This window comes from Cynocephalus volans, chromosome 15 (assembly GCF_027409185.1).
Source record: "Cynocephalus volans isolate mCynVol1 chromosome 15, mCynVol1.pri, whole genome shotgun sequence".
Classification (NCBI taxonomy): domain Eukaryota; kingdom Metazoa; phylum Chordata; class Mammalia; order Dermoptera; family Cynocephalidae; genus Cynocephalus; species Cynocephalus volans.
The window spans coordinates 53,321,596-53,336,833 of NC_084474.1; the positions used below are offsets into that span (position 1 = coordinate 53,321,596).

At 33.5% G+C, this 15,238-nt stretch overlaps 1 protein-coding gene across 22 annotated transcripts in view; it reads right to left on the minus strand.

Moving 5' to 3' along the window:
- Positions 1 to 15,238, minus strand: part of RIMS2 (regulating synaptic membrane exocytosis 2) — a 637,189-nt gene that overhangs the window by 536,259 nt on the left and 85,692 nt on the right. The window lies entirely within an intron of this gene.

Below are 15,238 nucleotides of genomic sequence, written 5' to 3' on the forward strand. Positions count from 1 at the left end.
GGATGATTAGCTGTAAATTGGGTTTTTTTTAATGCATATGATTTTTTAAAAGACAAACACAAAATACATCAAAATGTTATTAGTATTTCTATTAGAGTGTCAAGATTGTGGGAGATTTTATCTTTCCTACCTCTATTTTCAAATTTTCTTATAATTAAATATACATCATACTTTTAAGATGCCAGCTGGTTAAAAAAGAAAAAAAATCCAGTGTACCCTATCCTTATAGGCAGTATAAAGATTAAGTAATTGCACACATTTAGATGTAAAATCCATTTTCAAAATACCTAGAAAAGGGATTTGCAATTAGTACCACCTGTTCAGTAAGGGTGATTATAATTCGGTATACATCCTGTTTGAGAAACCTAATTTGTGCTCCTATCTTCTCTTCTTTACTATCAAATCACTATCCACAGGCAATTGGCCAAGCAGCCAGGGAAACTGCTCTAGCCACTCAGGGATTTGCACACGTCTAAAATACGCTTATATCCTTTTATGATAAAATTACACAAAACATACAGAAAGGAAGTAGCAGCAATAAATCACACTGGCATAGCACACGTTTATTTATTCTGAACAGGATGGCTGACAAAGAAACCTGCTGTCATAACATATGAGAGCACTTAAAATAATGAGGTTTTCTGAAATAACTTGAAAGAAATAAAGACACTTAGTGTCCGTATTCCATCCATAACATATTCGCAAAGGAAATGGAGGTGATGAGGGATTTGATCTGATATATTGGAGGTTAATAAAGAAAACAACATGATCTCCCAATTTGATTTTGTCAGTTATATATGGAAGAGTATGGGCTTTGGAGTCAAATAGACAGGGGTTTGAATACCAGCTCTAACATTCACCATTTGGAAAAACAAGAACTAAAATAGTTACCTCATAGAGTTTGTTAGAATTAAATAAAATGAGAGATGAAAATGATTAGCACATGTTTTATTACTCCCTAAACTTTTCCATATTTGAAATATTTCCTAATTTTAAAAACATGTAGTTGAGTGGCACATAATTAGCTCTCAATAAATGTTGACTCACTTCCTTCTTCAAGATATGAGAATTAAACTAGGGTTTCTTCAGCGTTAAAAAAAATTTTTAAAGGAAGAAACTAGAGGTCATCAAGTATCAAGTTCAGAACTCTACCTCTAGGCGGATTTATCACATTAAATAAACATCATCTGATGACCTTCAGCACAAGGGTGCAAAAGGGATTTTTCTCAATGCCCAAGAAAAAAGAATCTTAAATAGCAAACTAAAGATCAATTAAATCGAGAATAGACAAAGTTGATGCTAATTGTAAAAAGAAATTCACTTCTAAGGACTTCTCTAGTTTAAATAGCTAAAACCTACAAAGCCAGAGATGATTAAAACACAAACAAAACCCATTGTGATGGTGAATTTTACATGTCAACTTGATGGGCCACTGGGTGCTCAGATTAAACATTATTTCTTGGTGTGTCTGTGAGGGTGTTTCTGGATGCGATTAGCATTTGAACTGATGAACTCCGTAAAGTAGATGCTCTCCCCAAAGTTAATGCATATTACCCAATCCCCTGAGGGACTAAATAAAACAAAAGACAGAGGTAGAAGAAATTTTCCCTTTTTGCTGTCTGCCTGCTCAGACTAAGACATCTCATCTCATGTTCTCAGGCCCTCAGACTCAGATTTACATCACTGGCTCCTGGTTTTCACACATTTGAACTCCAACTGAATTACATCACTGGCTTTCCTAGGTCTCTAGTTTGCAAATGACAGTCATGGGACCTCTCAGCTTCCAATCATGAAAGCCAATTCCTCATAATAAATCTCCCTTATTCACACACACACACACACACACACACACACACACACACACACTCACACACACACACACACACACACACGAACTCATATATATGAGAGTACTTCAAAAAAATCAAGAAAAGATTTGTATTACCTTTTAATTCTATTTTTTCATTAACTTTTTGAAGTATCCTCATATATGTACATGTATATATACATATATGAGACAATGTTCATTATCAGAATTTCTTTTCCTTATTGTTACTGAAAATTCTTGAAAGGACAATCTAACGTCTAATATATATATGTATGTTTAAAATATTAATAGTAGATGTCATTCACGTGTAGGATTCTATTCTATTTGGTATACATTTACATAATGATATACTTTGTACCAGGCATTGTTCTAAGTAATTTTCAAATACTAACTCATTTAATTGTATTAACTCTATAAGGTAGGTACTATTATTATCTTCACTTTTTTATTATTTTTTTTAAACTGTAAATGTTTATGGGGTTTAGTGTGTTGTTTCAATACATTCATATATTTTACAAGGGTATTTCAGAAAGTTAGTGGAAAAATGGAATTGAAAGATCATATGAATCTTTCTACAAACTTTTTGATGTACTCTCATATAATGATCCCGTCAGAATAATTAGCATAACTATCATTTAAACATTTATCATTTCTTTGAGGTGATAACACTTAAGATCTTCTTTTCTAGCTATCTTGAAGTATATGATACATAATTATTAGCTTTATTCATCCTAGAACACCAAAACTTATTCTTTCTATATCACCTATATCACTGTAAATTTCTGTCTGTTGACCAACCTAACCCATCTCTCCTTTTTAATTTTGTTGCCTGTGCTTTTGAAGTCTTGTTCAAAAAGGTTTGCCCAGTCCAGTTTCATAAAGCATTTCCACTATGTTAAGTTTCATAGGTTTTCATCTTAAATTTAAGTCTTTAATCCATTTTGAGGTGATTTTTGTTAATGGTGAGAGATAGGAGTCTAATTTCAATCTTCCACATGTGGATATCCAGTTTCCCAGAACCATTTAATAAAGAGACTGTACTTTTCCCAATGTATGTTCTTGGCACCTTTGTCAAAAATCAATTGGCTGTAAATGTGTGGATTTTATTTCTGGGGTCCCTGTTCGGTTCCATCAGTCTATATGTCTGTTTTTATGCTAGTACCATGCTGTTTGGGTTATTATACCTTTAAAGTATATTTTGAAGTCAGATAGTGTGATGCCTCCAGCTTTGTTCCCTTTATTTGAAATTACTTTGGCTATTCAGGGTCTTTTGTGGTGCCATATAAATTTTAGGATTTTTTTCCTGTTTTTGTGAGGAATATCATTGGTATTTTGATAGGGATTACATTGAATACGTAGATTGCTTTGGGTACTAGGGACATTTTAACAATATTAATTCTTCCATCTCATGACACAGAATATCTTTCCATTTATTTGTGTCTTCAAGTTCTTTCATCAGTGTTTTATAATATTTATTGCAGAGATCTTTCACTTCCTTGGATAAGTGTATTCCTGGGGTTTTTTTGGGTGGTGGGGGGGGCTATTATAAATGGATCACTTCCTTGATTTCTTTTTCAGATACTTTGCTATTGGAATATTGAAATGCTACTGGTTTTTTTTAATTTAATTTTGTATCCTACAACTTTACTAAATTCATTTATTAGTTCTAACAGTCTTTTGGTGGAGTCTTTAGGATTTCTCCATATATGATCATGTCATTTGCAAATAAGGATAATTTGACATCTTTCTACTTTGGATGTCCTTTATTTCTTTCTCTTATGTGATTGCTCTGGCTACAACTTCCAGTACTATGTTAAAGAAAAGTGGTGAAAGTGAGTATCCTTGTCTTGTTGCAGATCTTAGAGGAAAAGCTTTCTTTCAGCTTTTGTCCATTTAGTATATAAGCTGTGAATTTTTGGTTTGTGGCCTTTATTGTGTTGAGATACATTCCTTCTGTATTTAATATGTTGAGTGTTTTTATCAAGAAGAAATGTTGAATTTTATCAAATGACTTTTCTGCATCTATTGAAATGATCATATGGATTTTGTCTTTCATTTGGCTGATGTGATGTATTACATTAATTAATTAAGTGTTTTTATCAAGAAGAAATGTTGAATTTTATCAAATGACTTTTCTGCATCTATTGAAATGATCATATGGATTTTGTCTTTCATTTGGCTGATGTGATGTATTACATTAATTGATTTTCATATGTTGAATCATTCTTGCATCCCAGGGATGAATACCACTTTATGGTGGTAAATGATCTTTTAAAAGTAATGTTGGATTTTGTTTGTTAGTATTTTGTTGAAGATTTTTGCATCTATGTTCATTAGGGATATTGGTCTGTGGTTTTTTTTAGTTGTGTCCTTCTCTGGTTTTTGTATGAGGGTAATGCTGGCCTCATAGAATGGGTTTGGAAGTATTCCCACCTCTTCAGTTGGGTACATATATATTTACAATTATAATATTGTATCACTGAATCTTTCCCTTTATCATTATATAATGCTCTAATTTATCTTTTTTAACCATTCTTGACTTAAAGTCTACTTTATCTAATACAACTACACTTCCTCTTCTCTGGTTTCCATTTAGCTGGAATATCTTTTTCCATCCCTTCACTTTCCGTCTATGTGTGTCTTTGTAGGTGAAGTAAGTTTCTTGTAGGCAGCATATATTTGGGTCTTGTTTTATAATCCATCAGGGCACTATATGTCTTTTTGTTGGACAATTTAATCCATTTACATTTAGAGTTATTATTGATAGATAAGGACTCATTACTGCTGTTTGGTTACTTTTTTTTCTGATTGTTTTGTAAACCCTTTTTCTCTTTTTTCCTCTCATGTTGTCTTCCTTTGTGATTAAGTGATCTTCTGTAGTAGAATATTTTGATTCCATGGTATCTATTTTTAGTGTATTTAAGTTTTTGCTTTATGGTTACCATGAGGCTTACAAAACCATCTTATAGGTTTAACATTTCAAACTGTTAAGAGCTTAACTTAAATTGCAAAAAAAAAAAAAAAGAAATAAAAACAAACTCTACACTTTGACATGATTCCTCCCCATTTTTCATTGTCTCCATTTACACCTTTTAATGTTGCCTGTGTCTTACACAATAGTTGTAGTTGTTACTATCTTTAGTAGGTTTGTCTTTTCTTTTTCATACGAAATATAAAAGCAGTTTACTCACCACACTTATAATATTAAGGTATTCTGAATTTGTATACCTACTTTACCATTGAGTTTTAAACCTTCAGATGTTTTCCTGTTACACATTAGCATCATCTTCTTTCAGGCTGAAGAACTTCCTTTAGCACTTCTTGTAGGACAGGTCTGGTGTTGATGAATTCCCTCTGCCTTTGTCTAAGAAAGTCTTGATCTTTCCTTCATATTTGAAGGATAGTTTTGCTGCATACAGTATTCTTGGTTGATAGTCTTTTTCCTTCAGTACCTTGAATACATCATCTCATTCTCCCCTTTAGGGCTTCTGCTGAGAAATCCACTGAAAGCCATACTGGGGCTCTGTTGAATGTGATGTGTTTCATTTCTTTTGCTGTATTCTCTTTCAGTATTCTTTGTCTTTGATTTTTGATGATTTGATTATGATGTGCCTTTCAGAATTCCTCTTTAGGTTGAGTTTTATTGGTGACCTCTGAGCTTCCAGTATCTGGATGCTGTTATCTTTCTCTAAACTTGGAAAATTTTTAGCCACTATTTCCTTAAATATCTTTTCTAGTTCTTTTTCGCTTTCTTCTCTTTCAGTAATCGCTATTACATATAGGTTAGTTTGTTTGATGGTGTCTCATAATTTCTTAGTACTACTTCATTTTTTTTAATTCTCTTTTCTTTTTGCTCCTCCGATTGGTAATTTCATATGTTGTTTTCAAGCTTACTGATTCTTACCTCTGTTTGATCAAGTCTGCTATTGGAGCTTTCTGTTGAGTTTTTCACTTTAGATAATGTATTCTTTGTTTCCAGAATTTCTGTTTGTGGGCTTTTGTTACTGATTCTATTTCTTTGTTAAGTTTCCCATTCTGGTCCTGGATCGTTTTCCAAAATTTGTTTAATTTTCTACTTGTACATTCTTGTAGTTCCCTGAATTTCTTAAAGATTATTCTGAATTCTCCATCAGACATTTCATAAATCTTCAGTTATTCTAGGTTCATTACTGAAGCTTTGTTGCTTGCTCCTAGTGGTGTTATATTTCTCTGTTCTTTTCCAATTCTTTTGTCTTTATATTGACACCTGAGCATTTGAGGAAACAGCCACCTTTTCCAGCTTTTGCAGGTGTTCCTTGGTGGTATTAGACCTTTACTGTTTAATATTGGGACTTGATCTCTGGCCTGCAGTTGTTTTGCATTCTGGGAAGGACTTACAGTGAGCACGGAAAATTTAACACTGTTCAAAAACTAAATTGCTTTCCCAGTCTGGGTAAGATTTACTATAAGTACCAGAACTTAAAAGATCCTCTAGAACTAAATTGGTGCCCTACTATTATTTCCCCATCTGGAAAAGACTTATTGTGAGCACCAGAAATTAACTGCTGACCTTTTAGTTGCTTCTGGGTCAAGGAAAAACTCCATAGGACCACCTGGACTGTGTAGAAAATCAGTCCAGGGACTGGGTCTTTCCCACAGGATTGTTCCCCCTGCAGAGCTACAGCAACAGTCAGGCTCCTCTATGTGGTACCCCTGCTGATTGAAATGCAAAGGAGTGCTAAGATCACACACCAATACACCTCTGGAGGTTCAGCCCTCCTGGCACTCCAAATATTTCCCATGGGAGAGGCCCTGAGCGGGCTTCCTGTGAGGACTCCCAGAGCAGTGGGTAAATCAAATGCCCACTTCTACTCCCTTCCTCTCACCCTGGACACTCTAGGATAGGTCCAGTGAACTTCTGCATGAGTAGCACTATGCTGGCTTGGGAAAGAGGATGGAATGGTCTGAAGTGATCTTTCTTCCTACTAGTTATGGCTGTTCTCTCCTCCATGAGCTCAGAAGGTTTCTCTATTTCTTCCCACTCCCCAGTTCTGGTGAATTTGATATGGTTATTTTGTCTTTAAATTGTTGCTAGTTGTATTCTTGTTGGGGGGAGTGATGCTGGGGATCCCCATTTTAAAGACAAGTTTTATGGATGCTTTTCATCTTTATATTTATCCATATTTTCTAATTTTTAAGCAATGAACATTTATACATACATATATACACGCAGTAAATAAAATGGTGTAACAAAAATATTGGGTCCTTTTTTTTTGGCAGAGGAAATGTGAGGGGGTCAAGGAAAGTAAAGAACTGAAATTCCTGCTATAGATTGGATGCCCCCACCCAACCTCACTAAAGCTTAAATCCCCATTGTATAACTGTTGAGAGTGGGAAATCTATAATGGTAATTGCAAGGTGGGGCCTTGAAGAAGTAGGACCATGGTAGTGATAGATTGTAGGACCATGATGATTGTAGGACCATGATAGATTGTAGGACCACGATAGATTGTAGGACCATAATGGATTAAAAATGGTGGCCATGAGCGTGGTTCTGAGGGCTTTAAAAGGAGAATGCATGAGGAACTCTCTCTCTGCTTCTGCCATCTAACAATGTGATACCCTGTGTCACTGAAGCCACCAGCAAGGAAGATGTTTACCAGATGTATTCCCTGGACTTTAGATTTCCCAGCCTCAGAAACTGTAAGCAATAAATTTCATTTTCTTACAATTCATCCAGTTTCATGTATTTTGTTATAAGCAATAGAAACAGACTAACATAATTCCTAAAAGCAATATTCTTGCTTTTTTAATAGAATTCGAGTTTGTGTTTTCTTTCACATAATTAACATATATTTCCTGCTTCAATGGCTATCTTTCTTATTAATCCTGCTATTAACCGATACAGTGTTTTCAGGGAGAAGGGGGATATGTATGTAAAGGGTTGAGGAATTTTGTTTGTTTATTTTGGAGCATAATGAAACCTCTAACTACAAAGCAAAGTTGTTAATCAACAAATATTTTTTAAGCACCTACTATATCAGGCACAGTTCTAGGCACTTAAGGATATAGTAGCAAGTATGACAGATAAGGACTCAGAGTATCCTGCCCTCAAAGAGCTCACATTCTGATTCAAGTGCTACGTTCTAGAACAGAGCACTACTAAGATAGAAATAAGTAAATGGATTTAATAATAGAACATTTTGCTTTTGTTTGCCTTTGTATTCATACAAGAGCATAAAAATCAAGGCTAGAATTCCTTATATTAACTATCAAAGTAACTTAAAGTTTATAGAATGCTCTCCCATGCATTAATTTCTTTAATCCTCACAACAGCATAGAAAGACAGACTCACTTCTGATAATAAAGCCCTATTTAATATATTGAAAATTAAAGCTCACATAGTTTGAATGACATCCTCAAGATCACAGTTATAATGATGGGTGCAATGATGAAAAAAAGCAAAGTGAGAGAATATGATCTATGTTAATTTAGTTGACATTTAACAAATATTGAGTATACACAGGACTGATATAAATAGTTATAGTTGGATATTAGTGATATATATAAATTGTATATCTTCAGGTTTTGTAACATTATTCTATCCTGTGCTTTTACCACAGACTAACACACACACACACACACACACACACACACACACACACACACACACACACACACACACACATACATACATACATATTGCTATGGTTTGAATGTTTGTTCCCTCCAAAGCTCATGTTGAAATTTAAATGTCAGTGTAACATTATTAAGAGGTGGCACCTTTAAGAGGTGATTGGATGAGGAAGGCTCCATCCTCATGCGCAGGACTGGTGCCAGTTTAAATGGACAAGTTTGGCCCTCTCTCATTTTGTTGTGGTTTTTCCATTCGTCTGCCATATGAAGAACAGTGCTCCTCCCCTTCAGAGGACACAGTGTTCAAGTTGCCAGCTCGGAAGCAGAGACCAGGACCTTATCTGACACCAAAGCTACCCTCGCCTTGATATTGGACTTACCAGCCTTCAGAACTATAAGAAATAAATTTCTGTTCTTTATGAATTACCCAGGCTCAGGTATTCTGTTATAGCAGAATCTTCCTTACTAGAGTATGAACTCCTTGAGAATAGAGAACATGTCTTACTAATCTTTCTGACTCTCACACCTAACACAACGCCTGTCATTTAATAAGCACTCCATAAATGTTTGTTAAATAAATTACTGAATTATAAATTTCTCTATTTTTTAACACTTTAGATAGTACATTACCCGAAATACAGGAAGTACAGTTCAATTTAAATATATGCTTTAACTCTCATGAGGATGTTTCTTTCAGATATTTGTATTAAGAGAATTGCTGAATGTTTAATAACTAAATTTTGATTCACAGATTGAAGATATTAAATTTATAATGTCTTAGTTCATAAAATCATAATTACAAAGCTGTTGCCCTCTTCTGTTATCAACTAATTATAATTATTCAATCCTGCCAGTTTTTCTTTGATCTGAGTAGAAAATGAATAGGGCAGTCACTGAAAAAGCCAAGAAAGAAAAATATTAATGATAATAACAGAGTAGTCCAAGCAAATAAAGACTGCATCTGCAAAAATATGCACATCAGCAAAGAATTATTACAATTATGTGGTATAGCACACAACATACATCACTACACACAAGATTAAAATTACTCTAAACAGCTATTTCAAATAAAAAAATACAATTAAGTGATTTTAAATAAAGCACACATTATAATAATATAAAAAATTGATGTCCTTTAGCAGTTTATGAAAAAAATAAAAAGAGGTTCTTGATTTTACAAAGGAGAACTGCTGGCTTCACTTACTATAAAAAAATGATAGTCAACTCAGAAAATAGTCATCAGTTAAGATTTTATTTAGTGTAAAAAAATCATTTATGCTTTTTCATGCTTTAAATTTAGACAAAGTATACATTAGATGCTTTAAATTTACTAATCTAATGCATCTCAAAACCTAATTACACCTGCTCCTTTATATTAATAGATGCCTAATTTACAATCTTTTTCATGGGTTCTGGACTCTCCAAAGTTACAGAAAGACTGGATACACACTAAATAGACCTCCCTAACAATTTCAAAATCCAGAGTTACCTATGGCTTCTTTTTAATTAACCCAATATTATTATTGTGAAATAAAATTAGGTATTTTATTGAAGGCATTGAGAAAAATAAAAATAGGGGGGAAAAAATAATAAGCGAACAAAAAAGAGACTATGCCTGGTTCCATCAAAGAGTACAGGTGGAACACAGGCAGAAAAAAAAAAAAAAATCTTGACCTGAACCTCATACCTTATAAAAAACTAACTCAAAATGGATAATAAATCTAACTTTAAGATGTAAATCTATAAAACTTTTAGAAAAAATGGGTGAAATTGTTCATCAACTAGGGTTAGCCAATGATATCTTAGATATAACATCAAGATCATGATCTATAAAAGTCAATAAATTGGAACATAACAAAATTAAAAACTCTTGCAATGTGAAAGACCCTGTTGAGAGATTAAAAAGATAAGTCATTAACTATGAGAAAATAACTGCAAATCACATATGCAACAAGAATATGTGATTTGCAATTAAACTTGTACCCAGAATATATAAAGAATTCTCTAAACTGAACAGTAATAAAGACAATCCAATTAGAAAATGGGCAAAAGATGGGAACAAACAGTTTTCCACAGAGGATATGTGGATGACAAATAATACTATGAAAATACGTTTAACATCACTAGCTATTGCGGAAATAAAAATTAAAGCCACAATGATATACACGTCTGACAAAATGGCTAAAATAAAATACTGACAATACCAAGTTCTAACAAGGATGCAGACAAATCTCATTTTTACTGATGGGAATATAAAATGGTGCAGTCATTCTGGAAAAAAAGTTTGGCAGTTTCTTATAAAGTTAAATACTAAAATTAATCATTTGATCCAACAATCACACTCTTGAGTATTTTTCCTAGAGAAATCAAAATGTATGTACACATGCATACAAACTGTACAAAAATGTTCACAGTAGCTGTATTTGTAATACATAAAAACTGAAAATAACAAAAATATCTTTAACAGATGAATGGATAAATAAACTACAGTACATCTATATACTGCAATAGTAATCGGCAATAAGAGAAACAAACTATTGATACAAGCAACAATTTGGATGAGTCTCAAGAGCATCATGCTGAGTGAAAAAAGCCAATATCAAAAGGTTACATGCTAAACACACACACACAAAAAATACAAACAAAAAGGTTACATGTTGTGTGACTCCATTTGTATAATACTCTCAGAATGACAAAATTATACTGATGGAAAATAGATTGGCAGTTGTCATGGATTAGGGCAGAGGGGACTGTGTCACGATAAATAGTAGCATGAAAGAATTTCTTTATGGTGATGGAACAATTCATATTCTGATAGAGGTGAAAACTGTATGAATTTATAAATGTGATAAAATTCCACATACCAAACACCCCCCAAAAATTGAGTACATATGATATCTGAATAAAGTCTATAATTAGGTAAAGTATTGTACCAATATTAATATCCTTGCTTTACTAATGTACTATGGCTATTTAAGATATTATGATTGGAGTAATTATGATATTACTCTATTATTTTAGCAGCAAAGATAACAGAGTAAGAACCACCAAAAAATTATCTCTTTTATAAAAGCAATGGGAAAACTGGGGGAGGGAGGGAAATGTTAGAATCAACCTTTTCAGACCTTGAGAAATTAACCAAAGGCTTTCAGCAACCAACGAGCATTTATTCAAGAAAAATGGCCAAATCTCAGTGAGAACAGTGAGATTTGTAGCATTTTAACTTGCCCTATTCCCAACTCCCTCTCTCCACTTCCATAGTAACCTTGAAAATCAACAACCCACAATCATGGTGAAAACCAGCAGCCCAGCAGCCATCGGAGGAGACAGAATGTAGTTGTAGCTTCTTCAAAGCCTCATGTACAGAGAAGTGTAATTATTGGACCTGTCTGGTAGTACCCTATAAGACCCCACTTGCAAAACTGTCTTTATTTTACCTGACTTGGAGTTTGTCCAGTGCAAAAAAAAAAAAAAGCCTTTTCCCTAGAGGAGTTTGTCAACAACAATTAGAGGCAGTGGGTAAAAACTGGAGCAAATAATAGACTAACCAAAAAGTTTAAAAGGAATGACACATCTATAGGGACTTTAAAAAGCTCCAAAATATTCCTAAGACTAGAGGGCCATACACCTGCATTGGGATACGTGCACGCTCAAGAAAGACCTGAGAAGACTCTCAGTTCTCTCCTTTGGCTGACCTTCAGGGCTCCACACAAGCAGGAAGTAAAGGCAAAGGCAGAGTTGTCAACCTACCTGGCTAAGTGTTGAAAGCATACCCCAAAACCCATACAGAGCCTCTAAGCAAAGACTGGGAGATTTATTGGTTCCAGGCATTTAGGGAAATCTCTGCCCAATCATTAGCTGACTGCTAAGCTAACTGAATAAAGACTTCAGTGACCCCATGAAGACTCCAGTGATTACATGAGACCCTAGTGATCACATGACAAAGAACACAGGCTTTACAGAATTAGTTCAGAAAAGTCACTGAACAAACAAACAAAAAACAAATAGCAATAACAACAAACCCTAGAAAGGGAGTAAATCTGATTTCTAAAATTGTAAAAATATATTATTTAAAATGTACAATTTTCATCAAAAAATTAGAAGACATGCAAAGAAACAAGGATGACCACACACAGAAAAAAAGCAATAGATAGAAATTATCACTAAGGAAACACAAAAATATAGAAAAATCACTCAACTGGAATGCTGCATATATATGAATTTAAATCTTTCCACATGAGGTCTCTATCATTCAGATAAAGCTCAATGTTCTATTATAGCCACAATCAGCACCAGAAGACAGGGCATTATGAATGTACTTGAAACAAAGCTAAAAGAACTATATTATCCTTTTTTTCCTGCAATTAAAATACCATTTTATATTCTTTCAGTCATTCTGTCCCAAGAAAGACAATGTATGTAGTTAGAAAAGATCCAGGCAAGATCAACTGATATATGTGAGGGAATGGGGCTGAAAGTGGAAGTCAGATTTTAAAAATTCGGTCCGAAAAAATGAGGCTGAAAGGAGATAAAACTAAAATCTAAAGAACTATTAAAAGAATGAACATAGAAAGTAGAGGATAGGGACTTCTCTTCAAGTTTAAGGAAATAAATTGAAAATAAACATTAAGAAGTATTACCTCACATGACAAGGTTTAAAAGTAAAAATTAATATGCACTAACTGCCCTATCACAGCCATATCCCACTATACAATAACTTTTAGCAGGATTCTCCCTAGTTACAGATAGATCTTGAGACTTCAAGGCAGGGTAAAATTTTTCATCACAGAACACAGAAATTCCTCTCTCAAAATGTGATGTAAAATATAAGAATTAAGGATTTTAAAAGATGACTAATGCCTTGTCAGAAATGTTAGCAATTGAGGGAAAGGAGTACACTTACATTCTGATACCAGCATTATGAAGTATAACTCTGAGAAATCATCCAACAAACCATCCTAGGATATCACTGTTAAAGACAATGTTTTAGTCTCAACAGAGATAGGACTGATCTAACACGGAAATCTTAGGTTTTTCTTAAATATTGACCAGTTGAGGAAAACACACACAAATAAGTACTTCCATCTCTGCTTGATGTAAATTGAAAGAATTGAAGAAATTACAGCATACAAACAAGTGTATTCTAGTATCCACTCAATCTGTAATTCTATTCTTCTAACATCAGTTAGAAAGGGGCAAGGCTCTTGGCCACCACATTCCCAAGCATAATAGATACAGCTAAGTAATAAATTGTCTCCTTGACTGATGTTTGTTACTAGTGACCTTAGATTCATAGTCATCTTGGTAGCACTATTAAAATAAGTTTTAGTTACCTATACCTCCACTGTAATCTAATTTAAAGAAAGAACAGATGTTCTGATATATAAGCCTGGATTTCCGATATGATCTGAATTAAAAGCACCAAAATACCACAGCAATATTTTAAATTATTACTTTAAAAATCATAATAAATTTAATGGTGTCTAAATCAGAGGAAGAAGGCAATTTAACGGAGGGAGACTAAAATGCCTAGTACCTCAGGCCCACTTTTTATGCTCTACTTTACTTCACAAAGAAAAAGTCAACAATATTACCTTTTTCATTAATTAAACAAATATTTATGAGCATGCATGAAAGTGTTTCCTTACATACTACCTTACTTGTCTGCTTTACATGTATTTCATTTATTCATGCTTTCAGTTATTTCAAAAAGGTATTGAATTGGCTTAAAATAAAAGCACTTTGAAGTGGTTTACAATAAAATTTAATGGAAAGAGTATACAGGATTTAGGATCACTTAGTTCCAAGAAAGAAGCTTACTTCCAACACTTTCTAGCTGTGTGATCTTGGGCAAGAAATTTAACTTAGTTTCATTTTTCAAATGTAGGTAATACTATTGTTCTTGTGAAGTGGCTGCAAGGATTAAAAATAATACATGTTAAGTAGAGTAGTACTATGATAAAAACGTAGAATTTGGAGTCAAAAAGACCTGAATTCTAATTCAGTCTCTGCCATTTCTTGGTCACTTAGGCAAGGTATTTAATGTCTAAGCGTCAGGCATTTTACAATAAAACAGGGATAATATACCTTGAGAAGGTAAATTGTTGTGAGAATTAAGTGAGATAATTCATGAAAAGTGCTGAACATAGTGCCTAGGATATAGTAAACAAAAGCTTTATTATCATAGCTATTAGCCAGTAAGAGCAAATGATATAAACATAAATAAAAGACAAGAGCTAACTAGTATTGGATATGAAAGAGAGGAATGCAATGAGATACAAAGTTCTCCCAAAAATGTCAGTTGACCAGTAAAGTCAAAAGTTTCTAATCTTTGTTAAGAATTTGTCATAAAGGTTTTCATTTTATAAAGGGCAGTGAATAACATATTTATCAATGTCCTCAATAACATTAACCCCCAAAATGTAGTAATATGACACAGCTATTCATTTTACAGGACTTCTGCAATTGTTAAGAACACAATATTGAATCCTTTTTATGGAAGGTAGAGAAATATTCTTAAATATATGAGGGTAATTCAAAATGTTCATGGAAATACTTTTATTATCTTTTAATGCTATTTTTCCACAAACTTTAAAGTATCTTCATATAGCTTTCAGGTGATCTCTCTTATTATAAGGATTAATTTTGGAAACCTGAGAAAAAAGGAGAGTTGCTCCAATCACCATGATTTAAAAATACAAGCTCTAGAGTCAAACGTCCTAGGTTTGTGTCCTGATTTTGCCATTAACTACCTGTGATACCTTACACAATTCCTTTCTCTCTCTGAGCCTGAAT